At 43.7% G+C, this 14,637-nt stretch overlaps 2 pseudogenes; both read left to right on the forward strand.

Moving 5' to 3' along the window:
• The first annotated feature begins 2,172 nt into the window (after nucleotides 1–2,172).
• Nucleotides 2,173–2,537, forward strand: LOC150016683 (nuclear transport factor 2 pseudogene; annotated as a pseudogene).
• A 583-nt stretch (nucleotides 2,538–3,120) lies between these two features.
• LOC150016684 (S-phase kinase-associated protein 1 pseudogene) lies at nucleotides 3,121–4,090 on the forward strand (annotated as a pseudogene).
• Nucleotides 4,091–14,637: the final 10,547 nt, after the last annotated feature.

The following is a 14,637-nucleotide window of genomic DNA, read 5'->3' on the forward strand; positions in this document are numbered from 1 at the left end:
TTGATTGATCCTTGTTGCAAACTTCTTGGTGACTCGATTTTTCCTTTTCTGTAAAATAGGTAATAATATTTTCTAGATCATACATTTGAGGGGTTGATTAAATCAGTGAGTACACATAAAGCAGTTAGAACAGTGTTTGGCATATAACTCCATTAACGTTAGCTCCCTGCTTTCAGCCTTGCTCCTCTTCCTCCTCTTGGTGGCTCTTGGGCTGGGGAAGGATAGAGAAAAGTAGTCCTGACCTGCGAAGAGTTAGCATCATTCCAGAGCTGCTGAATTGGATTCCAAAGGTGACAGGGGCTCCTGTGCAGGAAAGAAGAAATGATACTTGTGTGATACCTGTGATATGCCAAACTCAGTACCAGGCATTTTCCTCCTCTCCACAGTTGTACCAGAAAAACACTGTTATTTTCTGAGCTTACAGATGAGGATTGAGGTTCCAGAAGTACAGTGACCAGCCCAAGGACACAATTATTTAAGGGGAGAGCTAGTGTTTGGTGGGTCTGCCTGGCCAGCCTGACCTAAGTCCCACACCCACTGCCCATGACCCAACGCTTTTGCCTCCACTGCAGCCCAAGCCTATTCATAAGGAGAGAACGGGATCTAGAAGCCAGAGCTGCAGAGGAGTGGGGAGGCACCTAAGGACGTGGCTCATGACTCTTTCCCTAGGGCCTCAGTTTCCCTTGGGTAATGCTGCCTTCTCGTAGGTTGCGGGACATGTCTGCTGAGTGGACCTGTAGTGGTTTTAGCTCCTCCTGGCCTTGCTCCACCAACAAAGTTTGCCCACCCCTAGGTCCCCATAACTGGAAGGCACGCCTTTGGCTGATGTGTTAAAACCCCAGCAAGGGAAGACTCTGGTTTCAGCCCTGGTGCATAAAGATTTTGGAAGTTGTCACTCCACACTAACAATAAGAAAAAAATGAACAAACCGAAAGTGAACATTTATTTATTTACTTTACATCCATCAGAGAATTAAGGTCTCAGGGCAAAGTTCCACTCTAAAATCCAAAAAAAAAAAAAAAAAATGGGTTAATACAGAAAATCATAGCCAAGATCAGTTTACCTGAAGCTGAAGCAACCAAAACCAGTCATTGTTAGGAAAACTTAAATGGTAATTTTTAAAACTATGTTACTGAGGTATGATTGACATACAGAAAAGCTGTACATATTTTAATGTTTACAACTTGATGAGGATGCATGTAAGTATGTGCCAATGAAACCATCATTACAATCTATCCCATAAACATATGGAACTTCTGGAAGCTGAGTATGGACTAGCTTGAAAGTTAAAATCTTCTGGGGGGCCCAGCCCCAAGCCCCTCATACTTCCATGGGTTTTATCCCCAGGAACTCCACCAGGTTCACATGGTAAAGATCAAACAAAAACAAAACAAAACAAAACAAAACAAAAAAAAACCTCTGTTTTGGGTAGGAAGAGAGGAAAAATGAACATTTTGAAATATGCCCAGAGTTTGCTCCATAACAAAGGCCTACCCTTTATTACAGAGTCTTGTCTGACCTGGGGAAGGACAATGAGGCAACTCCAGCCCTCTCCAGCTTTCCTGTCTCATTTAAGGCAGAAAAAAAGGACTTAGACATGCTTCTGAAGGTCACAGCCCAGGGACTCCGGCCAATTGAAATTCTGAGATTTAATGATGAGTATAGAACACTTCCCCTCCCCAGCATCTTACCACCAATAGCAGATGTTCAGTATAATAACAGTGGATTACAACTAAAAGAGCGGCAACACAGACTCTTTTTAAGAAGGAGTTCTTAGGGAAACCCAAAGATGACAGGAGAGGAAAACAAACAAACAGGGAAATTTTAGGAAACTGAAGCCTCTGACACAGCTACAGAAAACCTTAAGCACAGACAGTTCCTAATCAAATTAATATAATATCTCACATTCAAAGCCTAATTACCTCAGTTCCCATAATCCAATATATCATGTCTGCCTTTCAATAGAAAACTAAAAGACATGCAAAAAGACAAGATAAAGCAGTCTGAAAAGAGAAAGAAGTCATTAAAACCAGACTCATATATCACAAAGATTTTTCAGAATTAAGCAGCAATTTAAAATGACTATGATTAGAAACTGCATTGGGTTGCCACCGCTGCCGCCACCATCATGCCAGTTCCTTGGGTCTCAATGAGGTGAGGTGATGCTCCAGAATGGGAGACAAGCCAATTTGGGAGCAGAACGGATCCAGCTTCATTCAACATTACTACTGGTTATTTGATAACACAATTTACATTGATGCATCGTGCCTTAAATGGGAATGACAGAAATTCCATGGGAGAACCGCTGTTGTGGAGAAGTTGTCTAGCATTTTGTTCCAGAAAATCCAGCACAGCATCACAACACAGGACCATCAGCCCATGCCGGATAGCTGCATCATCAGCATGGTTGGGGCCAGCTTAGGACCGATGAAGACCCCATCACAGAGTTCCACCAAGTGTTCTTATTAAAAAACATTGATGATACTTGGGTTTGCACCAATGGCATGTTCAGGCTTGCCCTGCACAACTTCGGCTGACCTCCCAGCCAGGCACTCATACTGTTTCCTCTTCCCACCTCTTCCCAATACTGTTCACACACCTCCAGATGCTCCAAATATCACACACAACTGCGCAGGGTTGCAGTGGGAGTGGGCGCGGTGAGCTGCTGCTACCTGGGTGTTGTACGTGATGTTTGGACACTAGATTAATTACATCTGACAGGAGAAGTTTGTGTTGTACCAGTGCAAGCCTTGGAAAGACTTCAGTAACGCAAAAGGTTGTCTTTTTCTTTTTTAATCTACTGATGAGTTGCTTTAGTAACCCAAAGAAATGAAGGAGAAAGCAGCTGCCTCACTCTCCAGATGTCCAAATATTAATTTGTTCAGCTGTTTCAATGCCTCATGATACAATAAAATCACAAAAATTTTCTTAAAAAAATAAAACAAAATAACTATGATTAATATTCCAATGGGAAAATGTAGGTAATATGCAAAATCACATAGATCATATAAGCAGACAGATGAGAACTTTAAGAAAAAATCAAAAGGAATTGTGAGAAATAAAAAATACTGTAACAAAAAAACAAAGAATGTTTTTGATGGGCTCATCAGTAGACTGGGCATGGCCAAGGAAAGACTCAGTGAGTATAAAGATATACCAGTGGGAACTTCCCAAACTGAAATGCAAAGAGAAAAAAGAATGGGGTGGTGGGAAAAGAATATCTAAAAAGTGTGGGACAATTACAAAAAGTATAACATGTAATGGAACTACCAGAGGAAGAAGAAAAAGAAAGAAGCAGAAGAAATAATGGCTCGGAGTTTTCCCAAACCAATGACAGACACCAAAGCATAGATCTAGGAAGCTCATAGAATCCCGAGCAGGATAAATACAAAAATACCCACACCTAAGCACATTATGTTTAAACTGCAGAAAAGCAAAGACAAAGAAAATTTTGAACGAAGCCAGAGGAGCTGTAAGTGGCCTTGGTCTCTGCCTTTTTCTGTTCTGTCTGCTGACACTACTCTGCTTTTGTGAGCCTCTGGCTGCTCTCTCTCAGAGACTGAGCACTCTGCCTTCAATTAAGTAGCAGAGTTCTGATGCAGAGCTATTTGAAGTTGATGTTGAAATTGCCAACCAATCTGTGACTATCACGATCATGTTAAAAGATTTGGGAATGAATGATGAAGGCAATGATGACCCAGTTCCTCTACCAAATCTTAATGCAGTAAGATTTAAAAAGGTCATTCAGGGGTGCACCTACCACAAGGATGACCCTCCTTCTCCTGAGGATGATGAGAACAAAGAAAAACAAACAGATGATATCCCTGTACGGGACCAAGAATTTCTGAAAGTTGACCAAGGAACACTTTTTGAACTTATTCTGGCTGCAAACTCTTTAGACACCAAAGGTTTGCTTGATAGTACATGCAAAACTGTTGCCAATATGATCAAGAATAAAACTCCTGAAGAGATTCCTAAGACCTTCAACATCAAAAATGACTTTACCAAAGAAAAGAAAACCCAGGTACACAAAGAGAACCAGTGGTGTGAAGAGAAGTGGAATGTTGTGCCTGATACTATAACACTGTAAGGATTGTTCTAAATACTAGTTGCACTGCTCTGCTTATAATTGTTAATATTAGACAAACAGTAGACAAGTGCAGTAGCAAATCAATTGTATTAGCAGAGTATTGTCCTTACTGCATGTGTAGTTTGAGTACAGACTCCAAACCTGTGGCTGAGTTTCTTTCAGTATGATCTAAAAGTTTCTTTTTTCTTTGCTCTGAATAAAACTGAATTGTGGGTTCTCTATTAAAAAAAATGAGAGAGAGAGAGAGAGAGAGAGAGAGAGAGAGAGAGAGAGAGAGAGAGAGAGAAAGAAACCAGAGGAAAAATACGTTTTACCTACAGAGCAAGAAGGATAAGAATTATATCAGACTTCCCATTGGAAACAATGCAAAGAAGAAAACGGAGTAACAATTTTAAAGTATTGAAATTAAAGTACCCACCAACCTAGAATTCTGTGTCTAGCCAAATTATAGTTGAAAGTAAAATAAAGACTTTCTCAGAAAAACAAAAATTAAGAGAATTTGTTACCAGTAGGCCTGCCTTCCAAGAAATGTTAAAAGGAGTCCTTTGGAGAGAAAGAAAATGATGTAGGCCAGAAATTTGGATGTACATAAAGAAAGGATGGGTATCAGAGGAGGAATAATAAAGATAAAATAAAATCTTTTATTCTTAATTGAGCTAACAGGTAACTTTCCTCAAAATAATAGCAGCAAAAATATAACTAAAAATGTATTGGATGGTTATATCATGTAGGTAAGTGAAATGAATACCAGCAATGTTATAAGGTGTGGGAAGGAGGAATTGTGAATACACTGCTACAAGGTACCACAATATGATCTGCTGTTATTGAATGTGGACTTAGGCCCTGGCCATATAGCTCAGTTGGTTGGAGAACTGTCCCGATATGCCAAGGTTGCTGGTTTGATCCCTGGTCAGGGCACACACAAGAATCAACCAATGAATACAGAAATATGTGAAACAACAAATCTCTCTCTGTGTCTCTCCCTTAATGGCTCTCCCTTCCCTTCCTCTCTTTCTAAAATTAATAAGTTAAAAAAAATTGTTAAGTGAACTTAGATTAGTTGTAAATGTATATACTGCAAACTCCAGAGCAACAAGTAAAGAATTTTTAAAGAAACTTATCTGATACACTAAGAAAGGGGAGAAAACAGAATCATATAAAACCAGATGAGGCAGGAAAAGTGAAACATATAAAGAACAGTTACAAACATAGATAGTCATCAAACTATATTAGTAATCACCTTAAATGTGACTGGTGTACATAAGCCAATTAAAAAACAGAATATTAGAGAGATTTAAAATAAAAAAAGACTTAACTATCTGTTGCCTATAAGAAGTCCACTTTAAAAATAAAGAGACAGATAGATTAAAGAGATGGAGAAAGATAAACCATGCTAACACTAATCAGAAAGCTGGAGTAGCTACACTAATTTCAGGAAAAGCAGACTTCAAAACAAGTAAAATTATCAGGGATGAAGTGGAGTATTACATGATAAAGGGATGAGGTTTCCAAGAAGTTATAACAACTCTTCACGTGTATTCACCAAACAAGAGAACACAAAGTACATGAGGCCAAACACTGATAGAACTGCAAGAAGAAATGGACCGAACCACTATTTGGAGATTCCAACACTCTTCTACCAGTAACTGACAGACCCAGCAGGCAGAAAATTAGTAAGAACATAATTGAACTAAATAACTCCATCAATAAACTGGATCTAATTGATAGAATACATCATCCAACAACAGCAAAATGCACATTTCTTTTCAAGTTCACCTGGAACATTCACCAAGGTAGAACACATACTGGGCCATATAAACCACCATAACAAATTAGAAAGAACAGGAGTCATACAAAGTATGCTCTCATATCACAAAGAAATAAAACTAGAGATCAATAACAAAGATAGCAGGTCTGTTCATCTGTTGCAGAGTGGAAAAAGGAATATACTGAATTATATATATATGATTGTGTGTGGGCATGGATGTGTGTATGTGTGTGCATGTTTGATTGCAATATAATGATGGGAGTATTGGCAATTTACTTTCCTAACTTTGCTAACTTTCTCAAAATTCCTAATTTTGTTCAGAAGCATAATGGGGAAAATAAAAAATATATAGCCAGAATTACTGTTAGGTTGGGTCATCTCATCTGCCTTGAGAACTTTCTTGTGGTGGAGCAGGGAGCCCACATCATTCTGTACTCCCCATATGCAAACTGCATATCGCCAAGATTTCCTGATTCCCTGGGTCTCTATTCTCTGCTTTCATGAGTTTGGGGAGGTTTGCATTTTTCCTTCCCTTCCCTTCCCTGTCTTCCCTTCCTTTCCCTTCCCCTCCCTTCCCTCTCCTTTCCTTCCCTTCCTTCCCTCTCCTTTCTTTTCCTGTCCTTTCCTTCCTTTTTTCCTTTCTTTTCCTTTCCTTTCCTTTCCTTTCCTTTCTTTTTCCTTCTTTCCTTCTTTCCTTCCTTCCTTCCTTCCTTCCTTCCTTCCTTCCTTCCTTCCTTCCTTCCTTTCTTCCTTCCTTCCTTCTTCATTCTCTCTTTCTTTCTTCCTCTCCTTTTTTTTTCTTTTTGGAGTGTGCTTACGAAAGTGAGAGAAGACTCAGTTCTTAAAATATACTCCCTTCTCTCTTGTTTATATAATACTTTGCTGTGAAGGCTTCTAGGAGGCCAAGGAACAAGCACACAGCAAAATCAGATTATAACCATTCTGCTGCCTGCCCCTTGCCAAGCTGGACCCCAGGTGGAGTCCCAGGACAAAGGTCTTGGGGTGCACAAGGAAGAAGGGCCAGCATACCCCAGGAGGGGGCTCTGCATGCCATGTATCAGGCTCAGAAGTGGAGAGAAGTGGCCAGGCTCCCCTCAACCCAGCACAGGGTCCGCACCCAGAGAGGGGAGGCCCAGTGCCTTCCTCCATGAAATGTCACTGGTGTGAGAGCCCACCAGGATAACACAAAGGCCCGGTGGCAGGAGGACCAGCCTCGGGCCAGAAGCTCCCTCAGTGTGTGCTGAACCCAATGTGCGAAGCTGGGCCTGGGGTTGGAGGGAGTTTTGCAAGTCAGAAGAGCATGTGTTTTGAGAAACCCTCTTTCTGTTCTTGGCTTGGGAACTCAAGTCTTCTGTGAATCATTTCTTCCTGCAGTGTTGGTGCTTTCCCCACCTCACCTCAAAGTCATGTGAGCTCCTAGTGCCAGTTTCTGCTTCCTCCTGGGCTGACGGCCAGCAGCCGCCTGTCTGTGCCATCTTGAGGCAGCGTGAGGGACAGACAAGGAGGCTGCACAGTGTCCCCCTCCTGGGAGAAGGCCCTGCTCTGGACTTGCCACGTTTTAAGCATCTGGCATGGGGCAGTGGAAAGATCTCTTGGTTGGTGTAAGAAGCCCTGAGTACATCGTGGTCCTGCCACGCAAGTGCCTATGCCACCTCGCTCCAGCTTCCACCTAAGAAATCTGGCCTGAATATCTCGAAGGGCCTTCTCAACCTTGTGGTCCTAAGGGCAGGGCTGGGACCAGTGGAGGAAGGCTACCGGGGAGCTGAGCCCTCTCCTACAGGGTCCTCCCTTGAGGCTCCCTGGTCCAACCCCGCTCCCCGATATGGTTCAAGGCAGTGGCAGCTACTGGTTAACGCAGACCAGATGCAGCCCTTTCCCCAGACATGCTCAGTAGCCTTCCTTCTCGGAGGCCTTGGAGATATTTGAAACTCCATGGAGTTTGGCTTCAGAGACTGAGTGGAAACCACAGCTCCATTACGTGAGCACATATGATCTCCCTGGGAGGAGAGAGGCAACTAGCCTTGGAAAATAAGACATATTGGAGGCCACTGCCCTGTGGAGAACATTTTTGTCTCCCCCCTTAGGACAGTGCCTGGGAGCCACAGGGAGGGCAAGTCCAGTGTGCTCCGCCAGAATGGAGGAGTGACCTCAGAGGGGGTGGGCTCCCTAATACCAGAGGATGGGAGGAAAGGCCAGGGGCCTTTAGAGAGGAGACCTAAACTCCTGTGTGAGCTGGACTTCCACCAAGGAGCCGTTCTACCTTCCTCCTGATGTGACCACACATGAGGTCTGGCCGGAGGGTGTCCAGCTATGTAATATGAAAGAGAGAGACATTGATCGAAGAAGATACAACATACAAGGAACATGTACATAGGACAATGACACTTCAGACCCTTTCAAATTAGGCACCTCGGCACCTCACACAGTTTTCCCAGTTGCTATCAGCTGTCCAGTCATATTTTCCTGAATCTCACTGATGGTCAGATCTCTTCTTTTTCAGAGGTGATTTTAGTTTTGGGAAAAGCCAGAAGTTGCAGGGCACAAAGTCTGGGCTGTAGGGGGGGCTGAGTCACCTGGGTGATCTGATGTTTCGCAAAAAAACTCTTAACGAGACACGATTGCATGAGCAGGCACACTGTCTTGATGAAGCTGCCAATCACCAGTTGCCCATAGCTGCGGCCTTCTGAATCATCCAAATAGTTTTCACGGAGGAATGTTCAAGCTTAACGCAAAATTTGATGTGGATTTGTTGCTTTACTATCTCAGTAATTTTGAATGTGATGGCCACACAGAACAACATGCTCACTCAGCGGTGTCTACTGCCACCACTGACTAGTACAGTGAAGGTGTCGTTGTTCATGCATGTGCATTCCAGTCCACCCTCCTTGGCTGCCAGGTTACATTGATGTCACACAAAGCATTCTCCTTATATTAACAATGGGTAGACTTTTTCTGGACATATCTAGTATTTTGAAAGCTTTATGAAAAATCTTTGAAGAAGAAGAATTCCATTGAATGGGAACAACCTCCTGTTCTTCCCCCTCCCCTGGGCAAACCAAGCAACTAAGTTTGCAGAAATGAGTGAGAAATGATTCCAAAGCCACTGCCAATTAAGATACTCCAGCTTCTATCGCTGCCTAGTTGGGTAACTTTGGGTCAGTAATTTTATATCTCCATCCTCAGATTTCCATTTGCCTAATGGAAATAATGAGCCTCACCTAGAAGGTGAGTGGGTGGGGGTGCAAAAAATGTTCAGGACAAGACTCAGAGGCAGGTCACTGTTACTCTCAAATGACATTGATTAAATTCTCAGTTCCCATTTCTAAATAATCCAAGACCTAAGTAATAACTACTCATCACCACGGTGGTTGGCAAAAATAACCAAGATAGCCCCCGTGGATGGCTAGTCGGCTGGCTTCATGAGTATAGCACCTCTGGGCTTGAGTGATGGTCTGGGGTGGGCACTTTGGATGCTGCTGGTGTGACTTTAAGAAAAAATTATAGTAACATCGGTTTATAACATTATATAAGTTTCAGGTGAACAACATTATAATTCACATCTATATATAATACATTATGCTCACCACCAAAATTCTAGTTTCTATCCATCACCATACAATTGACGTCCTTTACCCAGTTGCCCTCTCTCCACTCCACTCTCATTCTGGTAACCACTGATCTGTTGTCTACATCTGTGAATTTGTTTTTGTTTTATTTGGTTTTTAGATTCTACATACAAGTAAGATCATATAGTATTTGTCTTTCTCCATCTGGCTTATTTCACTTAGCACAATACCCTCAAGGTCCATCCATATTGTCTGAAATGGCAAGGTTTTATCTTTTTTTGATGTCTGAATAGTATTCCATTGTGTATATATACCGTATCAGAGAAGGAAAACTCTGACTCCAAAAAACCTCCGCTGCCTTGCGGCATACCTCTTCAGGGGAAAGGCTAAGGGAGTAAACCCCGACAGAAAATCCGGAGCCGGAGTCCCTAAGGCGGTTTGACGTTGTAGTCAACACCGGCAACTCCTGCGGCGCACCTGAACCCAAGCTGTATCGACTCCGTCTTTCCCTTGGACCCTTCAGCTGCGAAGAGAGGGGGGGTCTGCTGCATGGGCAACAGCAGACCCTCCATATTACCCTGCCCAGGCTCTGTAGCTTCAGCGTCATCGCAAGATGTCGATTCAACACGGGAGGAGACAGATACCATGTCACTCCCGAGTCGGACTGCACAGCCATTCTTGGCGGTGCAGATAGACTCTGAAGAAGCTACACCATCGTCTCTCGAGACGGACGGCTGCCGACGATATATACCGTATCTTCTTTGTCCATTCATCAATCAATGGGTACCTAGGTTGTTTCCATATCTTGCCTACTGTAAATAATGCTTCAATGAATATAAGGGTGCATATATTTTTTCAAGTGTTTTTATTTTCTTCAGATAAATACCCAGAACTGGAATTACTGGATCATATGGTAGTTCAATTCTTAATTTTTTGAGGAACCTCCATACTATTTCCCATAATGATTATATTAATTTACATTCTAATCAGCAGGGCACAAAGTTTCCCTTTTCTCCACGTCCTCTTCCACACTTGTTGTTTCATGTCTTCTTGATAATAGCCACTCTAACAGATGTGAAATGATAACTCATTGTGGCTTTGATTTGCTTTTCCCTGATGATTAGTGATGTTGAACATCTTTTCATGTGCCTATTGCCGTCTTTATGTCTGCTTTAGAAAAATGTTTATTCAGATTCTCTGCCCATTTTTTAAATCAGTAGTCTTTTTGTTATTGTTGTTGAGTTGCATGAGTTATTTATATATTTTTGGATATTAATTCCTGATTAGATATGTAATTTGAAAATATCTTTTCTCATTTGGTGGGTTGCCTTTTTGTTTTGTCGATGGTTTCCTTTGCTGTGCGGAGCCTTTTTAGGTTGATGTAGCCCATTTGTTTATTTTTGCTTTTGTTTCACTGCTCTTGGAATCAAACACACAAAAATATTGTTAAGACTGATGTCAAGGAGCTTGCTTCCTATGTATTTCATGGTTTCTGGTATTCTGTTCATGTCTTCAATCTATTTTGAGTGAACTTTTCTGTAGCTGACATGACTCTTAAGGGAAGAACCTGGGGCTGAGACCATCTCTGCTGGCCCTTCTGGAGTGAAGTGAAGGCTCATTAAGGGCAGTGAATCCCCATGCTTTGGTTCTGCTCCGCGTCTGTTCACCTGCGGTGCTCTAAGCTGGTTACTTGGCTATTTCTGTGGGGTACAGAACTGACTTGCTCGGTCACTTAGCAACCTCAGTTTTCTCCTCTGTGAAATGAGAATGGCAGCCATGTCAGCTCCATGAGGGGTGTTGTGGGTGTTGTGAGGGGTAGGGGGTGTGTTCAGTGGGTTTGGTTATGCGGTCAGCTCCCACTGTGGGGAGACCTTAGGCTTCAGGGCTCCAAGGAATGGGAATGCAGAGCGGGCTGCTGCTCTCCATGATTAACTCTGAGGAGAAGGCTCTATTTCCCTGGCACAGAGTCTGGGAGTAGCTGGAGCAGGTTCCCTGTCCACTTAAGATTTCTGGACAGAAAGAAATTGAAATTGGTAGTGGACCTTGAAAGAGGCCACTCTGGCTAAAGATAACGAAGCCTTTTTTACCCCTGTTAAAACTCCAGCTGGGTCTCCATCCATGCCCTCCCTCATCCTTCCTCTCATCCATCAGTGCATGCACACCAACAGCTGTTTCGTAAATACTTCACGGGCGCCTCCTTTGTGCCAAGCACTGGGGATACAGTGCTGAGCATGCTGCCTGTCCTCCTGGAGCTTTCATGTCACATGGGGGAGAAAACCCTGAAGCAAACAGCCCCACACATCAGTACAGAATTGCAACATTTAACAAATGCTAAGAAGAGAAAGAGTGAGGTATTGTGACAGGGCATGACAAGGGCCAGCTCCTCCCGAAGGCCAATACTTGCATTGTGTCTAGCAGTATCCTTAAGCCCTTGAAGTTGACTCACTGGATCCTTGCCATGTCCCTACGGGACCTACAGGGTGGACCCACTGTATCTCCACTTTACAGACGAGGAAACTGGGCAGAGCTCAGATTGCAGCTGTTTCCCCCTAATTCTGTGTCACAGGAGGGCAGGCTTCTCTCTTCCTTTTTCCCAAATGAGGAAACTGAGACTTTGAACAGAAATTAATGTTTTCTCAAGGTCCCAGAGATAGGAATGGCTGAGTTCCCTGGCCCTTCTTCTCCTACCAAATTCCAACCAACATGGGACAGAACTTTTAGCCAAGAGAAAATAAATTAGCTCTTGAGGAATGAACGCATGGTCTAGTGGAGAAGATGGGTATTGTGGAAAGTCAGCTACATCATGGCCCTATAATTCTTTATCCCTCTCTGTATCCGCAGCCTTTCCCAGCAACTCTGCAGTGCCCTCCTACCCAGGGTAGAATGTTCTCCCAGTCCTTGGCTCTGGCCTCAGCTCCATGATTTGCTTTGGCTGATAGGATGTTAGCAGACTTGGTGCAAGCAGAGGCTTGACAAAGCACTCACACTTCTCCCTTTTTGCTCTTTCTCTTCTGCCATTGTCATGAGAACATGCCAGCCAGCTTGCTGAATGACTAGACATGTGGCCCCGAGCCAAGTCACCTCTTGCATCCTAGCAAGAAACACCAGCCCAGATTAAGTGAACCCTACAAACTTGTAAGCTATATCAATGTTTGCCACTGAGGCTGGGTTGTTTTGTGACATTATTATGGCAGCTGATGGCAGATGCAGACATGTATACAGACAATTTGACTGTAGGTTGTAGGTGATAAGGGCTCTGCAGGAGGTCTGCCCAAAGCAGAGGAGGAACAATGAATTCTGAGCTGTGAGATCAGGGATTGAGTCATAAAATAGTAATAGAGAGCTGAATCTTGAAGGAAGAGTAAGGTGTCACAGGCAGATGTGGAGGTGTACTACCATGAGGTATGTTTGGGGGATTTCACCCATATGGCCAGTACATGGAGCGCAATGTGAGAGATGAGCCTGATGGTGGCAAATCCTGAATGCCAGGCTCAAGAGCTTGGGGCCTCTAAGTGGGCAATGGGAGCCCCCTGAAAGTTGATCATTTGTGAGGGAGTGCAATGGACTGAATGTTCATGTCCTCTCAAAATTCATATGTTGAAATCCTAACTCCCCCACTGTAATAGTTATTAGGAGGGGAGTATTAGCCTTTGGGAGGCGATTGCGTCATGGTGGTGGAGCCCTCCTGAATGGGATTAGTGCCCTTAGAAAAGAGGTTCCAGAGAGCTCTCTGGCTCTCTTTCTGCCATATAGGGATACATCAAGAGGCTGACAATCTGCCACCCAGAAGACGGCCACCAGAATCCTGATCTCAGACTTTCAGCCTCTAAAACTGCAAGAAGTAAATTTTTGTTGTTTTTAAGTCCCCGGTCTAGGATACTTTGTTATAGCAGCTTGACCCAGCTGAGACAGGCAGAGTTGACCTTTGTTGTTTAATTTTGCCCATCTAATCAGGTGCCAAGTCCTGCATGTTTGGTCCACCCTTTGCACTTCAGCGCCACCTCCCTGCCTTCATTCTGACCTTCTCAAGGGGCTTTTGCTCATCCTCCACATGGAAACCCAGACCTACCTTAACAGTTTTTCCCTAGAAGAACGATAATTAGTACTTGTGTGTCAGCAGAGATATTCCTAGCCTTACAAATGACCAATTTCTGGAGCTCCTCTAGGATAGGCCTTGACAGCTTGGGAAGTCATGACCTTTGGAACCTGTCTCTCTGGGTTCCAAAACCATGTCACTATGTACTGAGAGAATGATCTGAGGAAGCATGTCACCTCTCAGATTGGTCCCATTCTTACTCCCCTGAATCTTCACTATACCTTGTGAAATCAGTATTCCTGAGCCTTAGAGGCTCAAGGGGAGGAGGGGCAGTGTCTACCTTCCCAGGGTCTCATATGTAGAATGTAGCCCAGGCAGGATGGAACCCAGTCTGTCTGAAATGGGGAAATCTTGTCTATCCTGAACCAATATGCCCAGGTGCCATGTCCTTCTGGGACCCCTTCCTAACATCCCATGAGGTAGGATGATACATTTTCTCCAAAGGCAGTTGTCAACAATTTCTTCCTACCTGAACCTAAATGAGGCTTCTCCCAGCAGGAGGAAGACCTGTTTACCTTCCCTTTGAATCTCTACTGGCCTTGTGACTTTCTCTGATGAAGAGAATATGGCAGAATTAACTCTGTGCCAGTTTGAGGTCTCACCTTAAATGGCCTAGGACCTCTTGTGCATGATGTCTCTCTCTCTCTCTCTCTCTCTCTCTCTCTCTCTCTCTCTCTCTCTCTCTCAAGCCAGCTGCCATGAAAAAAAGAAAAAGGCTTGATAAGACTAGAGAGTGACGAGGAGCCACAGGGGAAGATAGGCCATGGGAGGAGAGCTGAGGAATTGCAGCACAGGCATGTAAGGGAGTTCTCTTGGATGGTTCAGCTCAGCGGAGCTCCCTGCTGGACACAGCCATCCTAATTCCACACAGAGCAAAGGGTCCACCCAGTTGCCCCATGGAACTGTGAGAAATAGTAAATCATTGTTATTTCAAGGCACTAAGTTGCAGGTTGATTTGTTACACAGCATGGAAGCTGCCTAAGTTCAGAGTCCCTGGGACCTCTTACCTCCTCCAGGACCCTGATTCCTGGTTCCCATGGTTGCCAGACAATTGGCAAAGGCTTTCCTCCTATTTTATCCTTGCTGGGGAAGGAGAAGGGAGTTGTGTGGTTTCCCC

This window comes from Furipterus horrens, unplaced genomic scaffold (assembly GCF_987537825.1).
Source record: "Furipterus horrens unplaced genomic scaffold, mFurHor1.1.pri manual_scaffold_3, whole genome shotgun sequence".
Lineage (NCBI taxonomy): Eukaryota > Metazoa > Chordata > Mammalia > Chiroptera > Furipteridae > Furipterus > Furipterus horrens.